The sequence below is a fragment of the Pan troglodytes genome, chromosome 21 (genome assembly GCF_028858775.2).
Source record: "Pan troglodytes isolate AG18354 chromosome 21, NHGRI_mPanTro3-v2.0_pri, whole genome shotgun sequence".
Taxonomy (NCBI): domain Eukaryota; kingdom Metazoa; phylum Chordata; class Mammalia; order Primates; family Hominidae; genus Pan; species Pan troglodytes.
Window position 1 is genome coordinate 17,382,581 of NC_072419.2, and position 15,366 is coordinate 17,397,946.

The following is a 15,366-nucleotide window of genomic DNA, read 5'->3' on the forward strand; positions in this document are numbered from 1 at the left end:
GCCGCCTGTTCACTCCAATCACTAAAAGCCCCTTACAAGTGAGTTGAACTTTGTCTAAAAGGATATTAGATTCTGTTACCTAATTACTGCTTGTCTTTTAGAGTCACCATGAGGAAGTCCATTTTCAAGAACTTGGGAGGTTTCAGTTGCAGTGGATTATAAGAGGCACTGGAACAGCTGATATACTGAGGTGCCATTAAGAATTATACCACCACCGAAGCATAATCTTGCTGTAGACATGATTGCTTTGGGCGTAGGCTCCCATGTCAGTGCCAAAAACGCTAAGACTTGGAGAAAGGAGAGGAGAAAGTAGAGCTACTTCCTCTGTATGCTTTGCTGCTTGGAAAGGAGACAGAAAAACAGCAGGAAATGCTCACTTCTTCTCTTGGGATCTTTCAGGGACCTCCCACCTGAACAGGACGATTGAACTTTGCTTTGGTAAGGGATGACTTGCTGGAAGATGAAAAGCCTTGTGGTGGAACATGAGTGGAGCTCTTCACAGCTCCCCAGGCATTGCTGGTGCAGCATGGGACAGACGGTGTGGTACAGGTGAGGAGGTGCGTGTGGCTCCAGCTCATGGCTGACAGCTTTCCTGTTCCCTGCTAGGGCAGCTCTGGCATGAGCAGTTGGGAATCAGACTCTGGGCAAAGCAGGAGCAAAGAGCCTTTCTGAGTTTCCTCAACTGACTTCAATGGACCTGTTTCTAGAGGGGCATGAAGGTGGCTGTGACTTCATAAGCAGAATGGAAGTGATTTGATCTACACAGGGCCTGGGAAAATTGGCTTAGGTGTGGCAAAGGTACAGAGTGTGAAACAGGGGGGGAAAATAAATTCAAGATCCTGAACTTTTCCATGGCCCCCAAAGGGGAAGGCATGGGTACAGTGAATGGAGGGGCTGCCTTCAGCTCACTTGGCGCTGTGGTGAACTGTCTCAGGGCTTGGCACATTGCCACCATTCCAAGACAGATGGGAAATAAACACCATTAGTATGTCGATAAGTGTTTGTTTTCCTTCAGCATTAGGGCTAAGAAAAATAAAGTGGGGAGGGTATCAAGCCCTGGAGTAAGCCTTTAAAAGGTTTCCCCTTTTGAATCTCTTATGGTTGTCTATTTATAACAGTTACAATCACAACAGAGAGGAAAAGACTTCAATCACCCCTGGGACACATTTTGTCAAAATTACATTTAAGCACTTTTTATTTATAAGCGAGAAGCATTATCTTTTATTATGCCTTTAAAGCAATGTGGGGAAGTTGTGTGTATAAACCAAGGTGTTGCTGTGGCCTGTTGTCTTTTGTGAACTTCTGGAAAGGATCACCAAGAAGGATGCTCTGATAACTGTCTGCCAGGCAGTTTGCATAAGAGGAAAGAGGCCTTTCTGAAGATCATTAAAAATGATTCATTACTATTGGTCATACACATACATGTTGTTTTATTACTTAAAAGCATAAATCATACATTGGCAAGTAATTGTGTTTATCAGACTATTTTAGGCCCTGGGAGGAGTAGAGAGGTACAAAGTGTGGTGATTATTCCCAAGGAAAGTGCATTTTAATTAGGGAGACAAGAACAATTACACGTGCAGTAGTTAAAAGCTATACAAAAGCCTATGATTAAGTGGTGAGTTGTGAATAACAGGCTACCCATGCTGTGATTCTCTTAGCGATGACACAAGCGACATCTTGGAAGAGGCAAAGCTTGAGACAGGTCTTCAAGGATTGGTACCATCTGGACAGGTTGAAGAGGAGTAGGAGGGCTTTCAGATGTGGAGAATGGCATGCACAAAAGCATGGAGGTGAGAATGCACATATGTGTCTGGGACTTCTAAAACAGGGCAGCCTGATTGGATTGGAGCCTTTGGGCAATGATGAGTGAGCAATAAAATGGAAGAGAACAGGGTCAGAAGGGGCAGACAGAAGTTACCCGTCCTCATAACATGCATTCACTTCTCAACTCCATTACAAACCCACACCAAATTTTTCTGTGTTGACTATTTGAGTATTGTAATTTAAAAAGAGTAATCCATGTACAGAGCCCTGTACTGGGTTACAGAGTCTGTCTTAGTTGAGTTTTCCCCAGAAGCAGACACAGATAGAAAGAGTCCAGAGCAAGTAGTTTACTAGGGAGGTCATTCTAGGAAACTTTAGCAGAGGGGCAGGAAAGTGAGACAGGAAGGGAAAGGAAGGCAGTCAGGGAAGTGCTATTAAGATACCAACATGGACAAATGGAGCAAAATCCCAGTGGTGAACTCTAGAAATCAGTGTATAAAATGTGCCTCAGAGTGAACTCATCTGGGAGGTGAGGAAGTTGGGGTATTTATTCACCAGTTGCCATCAGTCACTGGGTGAGGGCTGCTTTTGAGGGCATTAACTTCCTAACACTTTTGTTCCAGAAAAAAAGTCCTAAGGGAGAAGTTGCAAGTGTTTTTAGTAAAGAATCCTGGTCCTAATATGTCCACATCTTTAGAATGGAAGTTACAGCATGTGCTTCCGACCCTCTAATGAAGGACAAGTCATCCTGGGGCATCGAAAAATCCTTTCCTTGGCCAAGTTTGCCTCTTCCTATTTCTTACCATTCATTTCTATGGTCTGCTCTGAGGCAGGGCAAACTCTGGAAGGATGACTGTAGAGTTTGGGTCGCAAATGGAAGCATCAGGGAGAGTTCTGGTTATAATAGAACTCCACCTGAGCCAATTTACTTTTAGCGCAAGGAGTTTCCAACACAACTGCAATGGAGATTAACAAATATGATAGTGGCTTGAATTTGAAGAAGCTGGAGCAATGATTCTGTGTTGGGCTCTGGGTTTCCAGTGGAGATATGGCAGTGAACTGGGCTTATGTTTTAGTTTTCATGGGGAAACCAAAATGGTCTTGTTAAAATTCAGCAAACCAAATATCCACCCACCTCTACCCCAACCACACACACCCCTTCCATTGCCCTCTATGACACATGGCACAGGCCAGCTAGGAAATATAAAATCAATCAGTGGTTTAAATCAAGTTTTTTACTTTCTCTCTCCATCTGCAGCAACACTTTATGCCAGTTGGATTACGGTCCATTGGGAGAAAGATCAATTAAGGTGAAACCACAGTAGAGAAAGCACTGGAGAACAACATTCATTCTTCCTTAATAAATCTTAGTTTTAAATATTTGCTTTGAGTTTTGTTACATTAATAAAGAAAATAAATTAAGAAGGAAAACCAACCAATATTTTGTTTTTCCATATGCCGTATTGGAATCCTGAAGTTGTTGAATTGAATTAATGCTTGATTCAATGTGAGGAATGGACAAAAGACATGCAGAGATTCAAGTTCCCTCAGTAATCTGGTATTTATTCATCAATCCATCCATCCATCTATCTATTCATCCATCCATCCACCCACTCACCCACTCATCCGGCCATTCACCCACCCACCTATCCTCTTACCATTAGGAAATTCTTTTATGTTAAGTGCTATAAGAGCCAATTCCTCTTTTTTCAGTAAATGGAGAAGAACAATTTGTATTATAAGAATTAGTGTGGGTTAGATTATTTATATCATCTTTCCCTGATGAGGGTTCATGTCTAGGTGTTTCAGACTAGCATTTTTCCTTGGGTAATTTCCACTTTCCCTTTGTAAGCTGATACTTTTACTACATGTAAGGTCATAAACTGTTGTTTTGTAAAAAATATTTTGACATGGATGAACAATTTGGAGTGTAGATATGAAGACATAAAAGATAACTTGAAAAAATCAGACTAATTCTAACGTTTATGTAGAGAGGTAAATAATCAAGAATAATTAGTAACATTCTGAAAAAGAAGGGTAGCAAGAAGTGACTATCCTGTCTATTATTAAATCTTATAAAAACTCATTAAGACAGCATGGTATTGGCATAAGAATAAAAAGACATCATTGGAACAGAATTGAAAGTTTAGAAATAGACCTAAATACATACAATAGTTTAATATAAGGCAAAGTTTACATCTAAAATCAGTAAAGAAAGATTAATCAGGGAATGAGGACAACTAAGTCACACATCACACCCTACAGTATAAGTTCCAAATGAAGAAAATATTTAATGTTAAAAAGGAAATACTGAAAATACAAACACGTACAAAAATTATTTTATAATTATAGAGGACGGAAAGGCCGTAAGTCATACAATGAAAGATTGATTAAAAATAAAGTACTGGCACCTGCTGAAGAACACCAACATCAAAGTTCAAAGATAAATGACAAGCCAGGAAAAATATTTGCAATTCTGTCAAAGTGTGAATTTCTCTACTCTTAAAGGAGGCACACAAACTGATAAGAAAAAGACCAATATCAAATAGCAGAAAAAGAAAAGAATAGCCATGTTTATACAAAAGGAAATTTACAAAGAAAGATCATTTACATTGCTTTAAAAAAGAGAAATGCAAAGCAAAGCATAACTGAGATACAATTTCACCTGTCAAATTGGCAAAGATTCAAAAGTTTGGTAATACCTGGTATTGGCCACAGTATTGGCACAAACAGGCTTTCAAATACAAATGGTGGAGATGTAAATGGCAGAAGTTGGCAAACGATGGCTTGTAAGCTCAATTCAGCCTGCTGCTTGCTTTTGTACTGCCCAAGACCTAAGAACCATTTTTAAGTAGTTGAAAAAAATCAAAATAATATTGTATCGTATCATATTGTATTGTATTTTACTGTACTGTATTGTATTGTATATTGAACATTTGCTAAGAATAGATTTTAGGTGCTCTTATTACACACACACACACACACACACAAGGTAGCTATGGAAGGTGATGCATAGGTTAATTTGCTTGAACATGTTAATCATTTCACTATACATATGTGTATGAAAACAATCATGTTGTATACTGTAAGTATATATCAATAAAATAAAACATTTTGTGACACATGAAAATTATGTATAATTCAAATTTCATGCCTTAAGTTTTATTGGAACAAAATCATGCGCATTCCTTTATTTGTGTCTATGGCTGCTTTTGTGCTCCAATGGCAGATTTGAGTAGTTGTGATAGAGACTGTATATCCTGCAAAGTTGAAAATATTTGCTTTCATGCCCCCTATAGAAAAAATGTCCTTACCTGTTGCCATACAAGTTGGCAATATCTATCAAAATTACAAATCCTTTTTGACCTGCAGAATCCATATTTTCTTTTCCTACAGATACACTTGCATAAACATGACTTGACATATATCCAAGATATTCATTGTTCTAGTGATTGGCAAAAGATTGATGCAGTAAATGGCTCTCAATAAAGGGCTGGCTATATAATTATAGGATATCTTCACAGTGAAATACCATCCAATTATAAAAAAGAATAGAAAATGATTCATTTATTACACTGAAATGAAATAATATTTGAAATACATTAAGTGGAAAAAGCAAGATAGAGTGGTAGATAAGATGGAAACTACCATTTGCATAAAAATGTAGGATAAGATATGTATACATATGTTTATACATTTGCCCACACATTTTCTCTCTCACACACATACAAATAAATTATCTCTAAAGATTACATAAGATGCCCTGATAACCAAACATTGGTTGTCAGGGTTTTCAGAGGGTAGGGTAACTAGATCCTTAGGGCCCAAGGGCAGGAGATTGACTTTCATAAGGTTTTATACTTATTTTTAATACTTTTAGAATTTTTAACCAAGTGATTTTTATCTATGAAAAAATATTTTGAAAACTTATCTCCCCTTACCGCTTCTAGTCACTGTTCGTCTCATGACCTGGTAATATTTTCTCCATACCATATATCTCCATCTGAAATTCTTATTTTTCTGTTTACTTCTCTAACATCCTTTCTAGACTATAGACTCTTTCAGAGCAGTGACAGGTCTGTCTTGCTGGTACCTGAAGCCTTGTTGGATGAAGGAACTGGCTCCATGGGATGAGTGGTGAGGCTGTGTGGGATAGGGGTTTGTGGTATGGGCAAGGGATCTCTGTAGCAAAGATGGACTCCTGCAGAGTGCATGCAAGGTTTTCAGACAATGGGGATCATAATTTCAAATCCTTGGTACCTCCAATAAATCCAGCCTTCCATCACCACCATTATCCCAGCTGAAGACTGAAAGGTGCACCAGCAGACAAATCAGCAATCTGCAAACACAATATACCAAAGAGCTTGCCACTTCATGTGGGCACTCCTGGTGTTACATGTTCAAATGTGCAGCATAGTTTGTAATAGAGAAAAATTGGAAACAATCCAAGTGTCCATGGTTAGGTTCATGGTTGGGGAAATGTTGAAATGCCATGTAGACATGAGGAAGAAGAGAGAGCATTATAAATTGACTTAAAAAGATGACCATAAGATATACAGTAAAGAAAGCAATTTGCAAAATAGTATGTATGATATGCTCTTGTTTTAAAAAAAGTTTTGCATAAAAAATTTAAAAAGAGTGGCACATTGGTGCTGCGCTATTAGTGGTAACAGCATAATGGGGACCTGTGTGGAAAGGGAATGTCATCTCTTATGTTGTATATTTCTATGGGGTTGAATGTTATTAATATTCATAAATTTCTTATGCAATTAGAAAGGGTAAGTGAATCCACATTGGTATATCACTCCATGTGTAAATGTCTGAGTTCCTGACATGGGAATTTCACAATAAGGACACACATAACTTACCTACAGAGCCCAGGGAACGGTAAACAATGGGAAACTGAGCTCTAGAATCTTGAAAACAAAGGTGGCAGTCAGGACTCATGAAATGTGACTCTTGGGAACTAGCAGGTTGTATTTATTTGACATTGGTTCCTTCAAAGTGAAACTATACAGGCCAGGAGATGGAGGGAGGGCTAGCATGGTTGTCAGAATATGGGGGCCCTAATGCTCAATTTTAATGATGTGAATTTTAATAAATTTAAAATAATAATCCAAAGACTGATATGGCTCTAGAATGGGACTGAGGAGCAATGTCCATATACCGCCTCCTATAAACACCTGCTTTCTTTGTTATGATGTCCTGTTCTTATTTTCTTAATTTTTCCTGATGCAGCTGAGATAACAAGACAGGGTGGTCTGGGGCTGGGCGCACAGACACCTGGATTGCAGTCTGTCCTCTCCCCTGGACTTGCCCTGGGGCGTCGGGTTATCCACAACCTTTCTCACTTCCTCAGTTTCCCATCCCCAGCAAGGGACTGCTCCCCCTTGAGCAGTCTCAGGATCTCATATGAGGTTGTGTGTGTCATGGGATTAGGGTTTTTCCTAGACAAATGGTTTCTATAAAATTATGTGTGTGTGTGTCTCTCTGTGTGTGTGTGTGTGTGTGTACCTAATCTCACACTCTTTTTTCTGGCATCCTATCTAGAACTTTCTATTGTGTTCCCTATGTGTCCTCACTCCGATGGTTAGCATGCAGCAGTAGGTCTGGGAGGAGGATTTAGATATCTGCTTCAAGTCCATCTGTTTGTGAATGAAACTCTGAGAGGTTGAATGATGTGGTCTAGACAGTTCTTCTCAGACTTCAGTGTGCCCAGGAACCACGGGGAGAGCTTGTTAAGGTGGAGATCCTGATTTAGTAGGTGAGGGGCAGGGGTGAGAATCTGCATTTCTAACAAGCTGCTGAGAGATGCTGATGCTGCTGGTCCACAGACTGCACTTAAAAGACCAGGCATGTAGGATAAGCGTTTCTCAGAGGCAGAGGCTGAACTGGGCCCAGTTCCCCCGACTCACATCCTGTGCTCTTTCCTACTGAAGGCATAATTATCAATTTAGTTGCTGCAAGACTGAAAACTGTCACTTACACATGAAGCTTTGTGTCAGAATGACTTTGGGAACTTGTTTTTCTTTTTAGGAGACAGGATCTCACTTTGTCACCTAGGGTACAGTGGTATGATTACAGCTCACTATAGCCTTGAACTCCTGGACTCAAGCAATCCTCCCACCTCAGCCTCCCTAGCAGCTAGGGGCTACAAGCATGTACCACCATGCTCAGCTACTTTTTTATTTTATTTTATTTTATTTTATTTTTGTAGCGACTGGGTCTTGCTATGTTGCCCAGGATGGTCTTGAACTCCTGGCTTCAAGCAATCCTCCTGTCTTGGCCTCCCAAAGTGCTAGGATTACAGGAGTGAACCACTGCCCCTGGAACTGTACGTTTCTGAACCTCTTTCCTAGAGCTCCCACTTGGTTAATGTAGGCGGAGGCCTGGGAATTAGTATTTTGATGACACCCTGATAATTTCGATTTCTTCAGTCCATGATCCATTTTAGGAAACCACTGCCTGAGTCATTTAGGAAATATTAAATTAGATCTGATGTGATCTGATTTCTAAACTTTATTTTAAATTGTTATTTTCTTCGTATATATTGATTCTTTGTATATTTCTTATAACTTTCTAAACCACTGTGAAGTTCAATGTACTGAAGAAAAATCATGTCCATAAGTGACCCTCCCATTCTGAATACACAAATACAATCATCCTGAACCTGAGGCTGGACTGTTAGGGACCGTATATTTTAGACTTCAAAGACACTTTGAACACCTTTTCTAGAAATGCATTTACTACCACCTGCTTTTTACCTTTTTTTTTGGTATATTTGGATTAATCAAATATCATCTTAGAGTGAATAACATCTAAAATGTGTTCCAAAAACTTATATTCCAAAGATTTGTGAATGTTTACTCACATTACCATTTATTTATTTATTTATTTATTTATTTTTACTCTTGTGATAACCAATCACCTGTGGGATTTGCTCTTTCACCATCAACGTTCCTGTTGTTATTTGGTTGGGGAAATCATTCAAAAGCAGCTTCCTGCTAGAAGAGTCATGTTAGCCTGGGTGATTCATGTCAACCTGGGGAGGGAGCCTGCCTTTTGGGATGTCTCTCCATCCTCTATGGCTCTCAGTATTGTTTCTCCTGAAACACCCACAACACAGATCAACTCATTGGCCTTGTCACAAGCACAGTTCAGAGACATGTCTTTCCCAAGCTCTCAGGGAAGAGCTGTACTATGTCTTAGCACCTGATCTCTAGCAACAAGAGACTCTTTCATATTTTATCAGCAATTAATTGCAATCACTTCTGCTTTATGAGCTGACAAAGGCCTTCATCTTCATGCTTCAGTCATTGTTTCCTGATTTTTGTTGGGACTCAGGGATCACCTCCCTGCCATGGTTCACAAAGGTGCTAGCTTAGATACATTTTCGACCTTGCAACTGGGTGGGGCAGTGACTGAATCACGTGAGTCCAATTTTCACATTTAATAGGACATGAATTATTGTTGAACAATGTATCCTGCCTCTAGCCTACTGTGGGCGATTAAGAACATGCTTTGCGTGCATAATGACATCTGAGTAATGGAAAGAGAGTATGATATTTCAAAAGCATTGGCATCTAGCGGAAAATTTTGAAAGCATCAGGCCTTGGCCTGTTGTCATTTTTATTCTACCGTATTGAGGGCCCATGATACAACAGCTGGGGGTGATGATAATGATGTATAAAGTACAAGATGGGGTACAGGGTGATGAGTGGTGGCTTCATTCTGTTTAGCTGAGGATGGCCCATTCTTTACATCTGTCCGGACACAATGATTTGGCGACCCTCAAAGTACAAATAAAAATATTGAAAGATCAGATGAAACAAGTTTGGATCGTTGAGTCATTTCAAATAACTGTCCTAAGAAAAGGGAAATGTCAATGAGTTTGAGAAACTAATTTGTTGTTTTGACAAGAGGGAGAAGCAATGATCCTAGAGTCTCAGTGTTCTCAGAGTCTAGTTGAGTATTTCATATATTGTTCTCCACAGCTCTTACTTATTTTATATATACTTACCTTGTCTCCAAACAGACTCTATTTCCCAAAGATAAACAACAGTCTTTATATTTTGGTTTTCTCTAGTATAGCATGGAACCCAGTTCCTAGCACATAATAGAAACTTAACTGATTTGCTTTTGCTTTTGCTATTACTATGACTATATTATTATTTATATTATTATATATTACATATATTTATTATATGTAATTATTATATAAAAATTATTATTATTGCCTTGCAATTAATAATAATAGTAACAGTTAGGGAGCCTAGACTCCCTAACTATGTGATCCAGTTATTAGTCTGTGTGCATTACATATTTGCCCATTTTATTCTCACCATAAGCTCTGAGATGGTTGTATTACATCTCTTCTGAGACTCTGGGAGAAATGTTAAAACTTGCAAAGGCAGAATCTGAATCCTTGTGTTTTGTGTTCTTTTGACCATACCATGTGCATTGCTGCATTGTTGATAACCCTTGTTCTGGGTCTGAGATGTTTCTCCTTAAGTTAATGCAGAGCCTGACCATCCAGATCTATCTTCAGGCTCCTCTCAACTCAGTGGATAGATGATATTATCTTGAGAAACATGTCAAGGTAGGCTTAGAGTGAGCAGAAAGGGTGTGCGCTCTGCTGTGATGCTCTTGAATTATTTCTGGGTTTTAGATAATTTCTCCTGGGGTTAGATTTAGTCTGAATCAATATATTGAGCTTTGGAATAGATTGCCCTTATCGTAGATCTACCTTTGTTCTTTCATGATCTTTACCATCTACACACTTGAAAAGGCCAAAAAAGTCACATTGTGTCCATCTTCCAGAGCCTGTGATAAAAACTCAACAGCAGATTGAAACCCAACTCTACTTGCCTTTCTCAAAAACAGCCCAGGTAGAAGTAGAGGGAAAGAAGCAATGGGGAAGAGGCCCAGGAGAAGAGAATCAGCTTACCCTGTAAATTTAATCTAATGGTGGGAATCAGTCACTGTGTGACCATATTTTATTGCTGGAAAGTTCTTGTGCTATACTAATTTTGTTAGAATTTCCTGAAGCCTAATATTTCCAACATAGTACTCCTGGAAGCTTCTATTAACCAGTTGGAGTTGGCATATAGGATAAAAACTATCCGTGATCTCTGATTTAGAGGGTTTCTTTTTAATAACATGTTTTTATTTTTTATTTGCAAAACAAAACACCAGGGCAATGTGTGCTTTCATTTTGGTGGAGGCCACGGGGCTTCCCTTAAGGCAGACACTCAGCTGTTGGGCTGGTCTCTTACCAAACCCAACTGGCAGGAGTAGAAAGCTTCCTGTCTAGTTGATTCTTCTTTCAAGCAGTGAGTGATGTAGTAGATGAAAAGAGGAGAAGTAGAATTAACTCTGTCCTGCTGTTATTTGGAATAAAAGCACATAGGCTTTTACTGGATTTAGATGGTCATTTGTCTTACTTGGGTAAATTGAAAATTCTATATGCCATCTTAAAACCCTACAGCATCTTTCGTGAATTTTTCTGTAAGTGAAACTAAAGGGAACTCAAAAATCTTCAAAGGTAGTCTAGACATGCAAGAGAAACATGTTTTTGGAGGAAAACATACAACTTATATGATCTAGAATATTCCAAGATATTTGTGGTTGGTTCATTGCAGAAAAGTCTCAAATTTTCTATTACTCTCTGTGTTCATGCCATTGACCATGTGACCTTGCAGCTTATTCCATCAAGAGGTGGAATCTGTTTTTCCCTCCCCCTGCCCCTTGAATCTAGGCCATCCCTGTGACTCGATTTGGCCAATAGAATGGAGTGGAAGGGATGGTGCGTTCAATCTGAGCCTAGGCCTCAGAGGCCTCATGGCTTCTGCTTACTCTCTTCTGCCACTGCCATGTGAACGTGCATGGAATATCATTTTGTAGAATATGGAACAGAAATGAACCACCTTAGCTGAGGGCATCCTATACCAGCCAGCCCCTAGCTAATCCAGTAGTTACCTGCAGGAACATGAGTGAATCCAGCTGGGATCAGTTAAGCCTGGCATGGCTCAGCAGAACCACTTAGCTGATCCAGACACTCATCAGCAATAATACATGGTTGTTTTAAGCCACTACATTTTAGGTTGGTTTGTTATGCAGCAAATGCTAGCTGATACACATTGCGATGCCAGTGATTTTTTTCATGGGTAATTTATATAGCATATGTAGAGCTATGCATAGTAAATTTGACATTTAGTAGGTATTTAATAAACACTGGTTCTGGTCTTCCTTCCCTTTCCCTAAAGAGATATACTTCCAGATTGGAGTTTGCAGGTTCCAGCCAGAAAATAGAATAGCAACTTGGAAGTCACGTCACAAAGGTGTCCATGAGTGAGGGATTCATAACAGTAGTAAAAATAGGAAGTCGTTTTTTTCTGAGGCTAGACGAGACACTGATGTTTCTTCCTTGCCTTCCTAAACAGCAACTCTTGGTGTTATCACTTCCTGGGAGAGAAGAAAAAAGGAGACTTCAGACATTTAAAAACTCACCCCTGAATTCTAGTCAATTAAATGACACTGTCTCTGGTTTATATATTTTTTCTTTAACAAAATGTGTCAAAATATAGATAGTACTGTTACGAAAATTAAGCATCTTGGGTCTGTGTGACCTTGTGGAAATCACCAACTCTTTCTGGGCCTCAGTTTCCCATCTCTCAATTTGGAAAGTTAGACTGTCCCATATGATTCCTAGCTCCAACCATCTGTGACTCTTCTAGCAGCACTGTAGTGAAAGTAGAAACGTAAACTCCAAAGCCCAACTGCTCACTTGGAAATGTGGCCTGATGCTTTCTATCTATATACCCTTAGACAAATTAATTATGCCCTCTGTGCCTCAGTTTCCTTATCTAAAAATGAGGCTGCCTCATGGCAAGGTTCTGAGGATTACATGATATAATCCATGTAAATGGCTTAGAACAGTGCCTGGCACACAGAAACTGCTTAACAAGTGTTAGCTATTATTTCCTTTGGCATAGAGTCACGTCTTATGCAACAGCACTTTCATGGGATTTAAATGTTGAAAGTTCAAATGGTGAACATCAACCAAGTGGATAAAACTGCAAGATGTTTTTGAAATTCACATACACGCAAAAGAGTATTAACAACCATCCTCAAGCTCTTATATCCATAATTCAAAAGGGCTATTTTTCCTCACCTAGTTAGGTGTGGTTATCTCATATAGTAGAAATTTACCACTTTAGCTCTGAGCTTATTTTTCTTTCTCTTTTGCTGCTACTCTTTGGCTACAAGCAAGAGGAAGTTTAATGAAATATTAAGAAAATGGGTCCTAACTCTGGTTCTGCCACTTACTAACTTGATTAGATTTTTAGTTACTCTGTCCCTCCATTTTCTCATATGTAATATATGGGTAATAATCAAGCCTGCCTTATAGATTACTGTATAAACACAATACATTTAGAAAAGTGACTGGTACACAGCAGGCTCTTAATAAAACACTATGGATTGGTATATTATTATATTCTGCTCCACTAGAATTGTTTAAAGGAAGCGTTAGGAACCTAAACATTGTCCAAAGGAATATCTTTAGGGATGAAGTAAGATGGTATGTATGGGAATGCGACTGCTGACCCACTCAGATCCCCTTGACCAGACTGGTGTTTCCATATCCACGTGCTATTAGCATTGGCTCTTAATGGTTTACAGCTGCCTCTTTCTTTGGAGAATTGCTCTTGGCCAGATGGGAGTTGCCTAGCCTGGAATTGCCTGGGAAGTTATGCAACTCCCTTGCCCCTGGGAGTGGCCAGCAGCCAAGGACTGACTGATGCAGGGGCACAAAAGGACCCTTTGCCTCAAAGAGAGGGAGGCAACTCTGTGGTGCAATCCATGCTCCAGTGCTCCCTGTGGGATCAGATTGAGATTAGGCTCCAGCTGAGACCACACCCTTAGCTTGCTTCTCCTTTTTTTCCTTTCTCCTTTATCAGTAAATTACTTCCAAGTGAATCCTCACTTTGGGCTCTGCTTCTAGACCCTGACTTAAGATACAAAGGAAGGAGAAATGAACCATGAACAATTCCAGAGATTTTGAGACATGGCAATTGGACTTTCTGTCAGGGTAAACATCACAGGTAGGTGTAGTTTTGATTCCATTCAAGTTTCTGTTTGGGGGAAAGGCTGGAGGGGTTCAATAGGAGTTGAGATGACAACAAGGCCTTAGACAACGTCATATATGAGCCAGCCATAGTGGGCTCTGTGCTACTGAGGTCTGTGTGTCAAATAAGCGTGTGTTATCTTAGTTTGAGCTTGTGGTAAAATACACATCCCACACATAGATTTTGATGAGCCATGTGATCACTACAAAAATTAGTACCCACTAGACTTAGAGTCTTCCAGCACCCAAGACACCCAAGACACTCAAGACACTCTCCATACTAAATTCCATTCCATAGTCAAATCTTTTGACTATGTAGAAATCCACTTTTTTGTTATCACAATTGCCTTCCTTCCACACTCATCAAAGAAGACTGTCCCCAGGACTTTGGGGATGAATTAGGATGATAGCTACGAAATTGTATGCTTACAAAGCACTGGCCAGGCTGGAGCACGGAGCAGGTCATCCATGGCGGGATTCCTGTAATTTGTTCCAGAAAGAGATACAAGATAAAATTATCTGATGGTGCCATAAAAAGAGTAAAATCATGTTTCTCAGTAACATGGATGGAGCTGGAGGCCATTATCTGAAGTGAAATGATTCAGAAACAGAAATTGGAAAACCACATGTTCTCACTTATAAGTGGAAGCTAAGCAATGGGTACACATGGCTGTGCAGAGTGGAATAATAGACACTGGAGACTCCAAAAGCAGGAGGGTGGTAGCATGAGGGATGAAATGCCACCTATTGGGTACAATGCACACTATTCAGGTGATGGGTACATGAAAAGCCCAGATTTCACCACTGTGCAATATATCCATGTAACACCACTGCACTTTCACTCCCTTAATTTATAAAAATTTAAAAAATTAAAGAAAAATTACTGGAGGTGTAGGCTTGGGCTTGTAAGTGCGGAAGAACCAGCCACCCACTTAAATTCAAAGGCCCATTCCATCCTGACGTTTCCATGGAGGAGTGCAATATAGAATCTTCCCAGAGTGTTCTTTCTCCTAAAAAAAGGGGCAGGGGGCAAGGGATCAGCTCTCATTATTCTTTCATTCTTTCCCCCTCTCTCTTTTCTTTTACTTCAATCTACATGTGACATCGTATAAGCATTTTCCTGTATGCTCAATTTAACATACTAATGAACACTTACTAAAATGAGTTATTATTTCTATCTGTCAAAGGATCTTATGAAATTTGTCATTTGCTTCTCAAAACCATGCAATATTATCTATAAAATAGAACTGGGTCCAGTTTTCTTGAGCATTAACTAAAAATGATGTTATGCAATTTGTAATACTAGTTTTATATTAAAAAGGTCACAATAATGTAGAGGAGTAAATAAATAGTACATGAACTTTAAAGATAAACACGAGATTTCAGGGAAAAAAATTGCAGTTATGATGGACTATTGTGAGTTCACCCCTCAAACCTCTGGTTTAGTATTATTAGTAAAACCTCTGGTTTAG

At 39.3% G+C, this 15,366-nt stretch overlaps 1 long non-coding RNA gene across 1 annotated transcript; it reads left to right on the forward strand.

Annotated features, from left to right (window-relative positions):
* The first annotated feature begins 399 nt into the window (after positions 1–399).
* On the forward strand, positions 400–4,893 carry LOC134809151 (uncharacterized). The gene is made up of 3 exons (XR_010154134.1): positions 400–549; positions 1,662–1,793; positions 3,026–4,893. It is a non-coding gene; the product is annotated as an uncharacterized LOC134809151 (long non-coding RNA).
* Positions 4,894–15,366: the final 10,473 nt, after the last annotated feature.